Below are 4,269 nucleotides of genomic sequence, written 5' to 3' on the forward strand. Positions count from 1 at the left end.
GCTAGACGTTTCATTGCAACCGCCTTTCGCCCACCGAGCGCTGCGAGCTCTGAGCACGGAACACCTTACACCAATCGACATTACTTACCTGTATGTTACTTATTTTGCTAAATTGATAAGTGGTAAGCTTGCTAAACCCTAAACAATCCATATAAATGAAAATCGTGATTGACTTACCTTGATTAGCTATTACATTTTATGTTACAAGTATCATAATAAAATACTTCATTTTATTTTTAATAACGTTTACCTTTAGTAAGCTCATATGAATTAGTATTAATTTATTTAATCTTCCTGCAATTATCAATTATTTTAATTGAGGATATAATTTTATACTTAAAAGTCACAACTATAAATAACTATAGCTATTTTATTCTAAACGTAGGTACAAACTTCCAAAATATTTCTAGCTGACAGAATAATAAATTGTCTAAGAACTTGTCTACTTTTCAATTTACATAAATTGAATAGTCAAGATTTAAACATTCAACAATTTTATTCTAACTATAACACTAACCGCTTAGAGCTTTAATAAATTACTTGCAATTTTCAAAGAATCTGCGTTCTTTCTCATTTATTTTTGTATCAAATGTGTATAATAAATTAATAATTACTAATCTCGTCTTGCAATACGAAATCTCGTATGATGAGTGTAGGTATAATTAAATTGGAAAGAACATATTTTTCAAAAACATGAAAGTATTACAATAACTTAAATAAATAATTCAATTTTATTGAACGAGTTATGATATCAGAATGAATCGTGTTTTTTCATCATATCGATCGTAGTAATTCGTTTAGTGTAATGAAAAAATCGAATACAACCAGTAAGTACAACAAAACTATTATCTCTGAATATTAAACTCGACGTAGAATTCGATTGTGAAATATAAGAAACGAAACATGTTGACAAGTGACATTGTATTCGATAATTATAAAATAAAAGAACGCATTCATAAATTACAACACTATTATGTCGATTTTTGATAAATCATGATCGAATTTGACGTCGAGTAATGATTGTTACATATTTATTTGATTCTTTAAGAATAGCTCGATGGGACTATCTCATGTCACGACTTACCACAGATATAGATTTAACTGATTTATTTCAATAATGATAAATATCTTGAACAGCATCGAACGGTCTCAAATTAGGAGATAATAATGTTAAATCTGTAATACGTATAATTAATCGATTCGAATTGACGTAAATAATATTTTAATCGTCTATTGTTTTATTTGATATAACTTGATGTAAATGTATGTATTTATATTTTGTTATTTTATTAATAAAAAAATAGCTTTAATTCAGAAAGTAAGAAAAAAATTAAGGCTTTATATATAGGAATATTTTAAATTATTGTAACTACGTGTGTTAGAGCTCTTGAAGATGGATGCAGTTAGTAAGATCGAGGATTGCTACTGCATCAGATCAAGGTGATCATCGAAAGATTGTAATGCGAGTCCCATACGTATACATGGGAAACTTCAACTCGACCCAGTAGTTCTTAGTCAAAAAATACCTTATTACCTATAACATATATCGAACATACAAGTTACTGTTTTGGTAGTTTGAAGGGAGAACATCCAACGAAAGATATGGAGCACAAGCATGAGAAACCAACCAACCAAGATATGCAGTCTATTATTACATAATTATTTTACGTTTGAACCGCAATCCGCATCAACCGAAGAGACACAAGTATACCAATGCTTTTTTCTTACTGAGTCAAAAATATCAGTGGCAAAAAAAACAGACAGAAAAACTTCTCTGAGCCCTTAAGTATTATCTTCCTCACTACTGACACAATCTTTAATAAAAATGATAGTAATTCCTTAGAGGCATTGCTTATATTTCTTAAAAAAGCCCAATGATTTATAGGCCCCATCTGGATATGAACCCGATATTTTAAAGAAGACACATACAAACTCACAAACAAAACAATTAACATATCCTATTATTAAATAGAAATAATAATACATAAAATAAAACACAATATTCATTATCACATGAAGGCGTACCCTTTTTATTTTTAATTAAATACAGTTTTATAAATACAATTTTTTTATTATACACTAACAAACGGTGGATGTCGCTTACATACTTCAAACATTAAATTGAGCAAAATGCAAGCAGATTCATTATAATTAGGTCATTTAGACACACTTACAACACCGGGACAGACTTGACGCACGACTTGGCGTCGACAAATATCGGAATCAATAAAAAAACAAATACGATACATATTAACTTTTCACTTGCAATCTAATTTTATAATAACCTCTGCGGTGTTACCATTATACATTTTATTACTTTAAATAAAATCTATAGAAATGTTATTAAAACTTAATAATCTATCAGAACAAGAGAAAGCTACAATTAAACTGCAAGGGCCGGTAACTTCATTACCGGACCACACAATACAGGTCTCTTTATTGCGTTACAAATAGATTGCAATCAACAATTTCTAATCTCATCACAATAAAGAGTACATGTTGATTAATAATTCTTTTCGTCAAATTTTCTTAAATTAAATCGTAGATAATAAAAAACTTTTTTTTTTCTACACTGTTTTTGTATTTAATACTTAATTCTCAAACAATGTTTAATTTAATTATTATTACTGTATATGCGTATATTGTGATCATTCCGTACGGGTATTGCAAGTGTTGCTATATTTTAATACGTATAACTACAAATTCGTTTGAACAGCGTTTTGAAATTCGATGTTCAAGTCTAGTTAATATATATTTAAACCTATTTTTAAAATGGTAACAAAATGAGTTGAATCGACGAATCATAATGTTAAAAAATGACCAAGAAAAAAAAGCATATCATTAAATATGAATATTTACATTGTAATGAAAAATTTGTACATATTTCAATTTACATTTACACAAGGCACACAAAAATATTAAAATCTTGTCTATGGTAAAAAGAATACTAATATTAACAAAGAGTGCAAACGGTAATCTCTATTTCAAAGGCAGTGACAATCATCAACTCGAGCATCGAATTTCATCCGTTATCGCCATCTGAACAATCAATATATGGCAATATTTCCTAACATAGGTACATAATGCGTATATAGGTACTATATATTTAATTCCTAATTGGAACGAGGTAACTATTTTCATATATAATTTATTTGCCTTTTACTTTCATATCACACTGTTACTGATGATGTCCACACAAAAGTTAATTTTGTCGATGGACAGTATTATAAGATATGTTAAAAAAACAAATGACAATTAATCGTATGTGTGAACGATGCATTATACCAAATAAGGTTTAAGTATTTAATACGAATATTTCTTAGCCTTAACATGTGTCGTAACTTATTATATTATAGAAAAACAAATTATATTTTATCTGGACGTATATAAGTAATAAAAATAAATTAATATATTTTATTTACTTCAAGTGTTGGATTAGTGAGAAAGTATGTACATACATGTTACAGTGATCAATTTTTTTATGGTATATAAAGTAATTATTAAGTACATACCAGACTGATTGAGTCTTTTATGTAAATTATATAATTTAGTAAACTATTTATGAAATTAATTATAAATTAAATTAATACACGAGATATCAAATACTGTTTCAAGTTTATAAAAAATGTAATTATATATCCTATGTCCTTCCTTATAGTTGAAATTTGCTTCATACCAAATGACATCAAATTCGATTCAGCGGTTACTTTCACATTTAAAATATTATTATAGATTATAATTCAATAAATACCAATTTTTTTTTTTTTGTTGTATAAAACAACTAACTTAATTTTAAAACCGGTTATATATAACGTGTTAACAGGTACGATATGAACAAAAAGTGTTAAATTTCCTTCTACCAGTGGCTAGGGAAAGCTGTGTAAACATATTTCGAACGGCCTGACAAAAAACTCACCTGTCAATTTTCTAGGTTTTGCACGACGACGCGATACCGAAATCGACCGAACAAAAACTGTGAATAGACTGAATGCAACTCGACATACCTTTGTGTAAATTTCTTAAGTAGGTTAAGTTATAACTGAAAACGTATCACTTAGTAATAATTATGTTATTCACTGTCGCTTCCTGTAATATATTTAATGCAATCTGTGCTAGCCATAGATTAGTAATACAAAAACGAATGCAGATTCCTATTTAAAGTAAACTAATCCAGTGTAAATTTGTATACAAGTAAGGTAGGTATAGTGACACCTAGTTATATGTTACCATGTGCTGTTACAATATAATCGATACAATCTATATATCACG

The sequence above is a fragment of the Vanessa cardui genome, chromosome 17 (genome assembly GCF_905220365.1).
Source record: "Vanessa cardui chromosome 17, ilVanCard2.1, whole genome shotgun sequence".
NCBI lineage: Eukaryota > Metazoa > Arthropoda > Insecta > Lepidoptera > Nymphalidae > Vanessa > Vanessa cardui.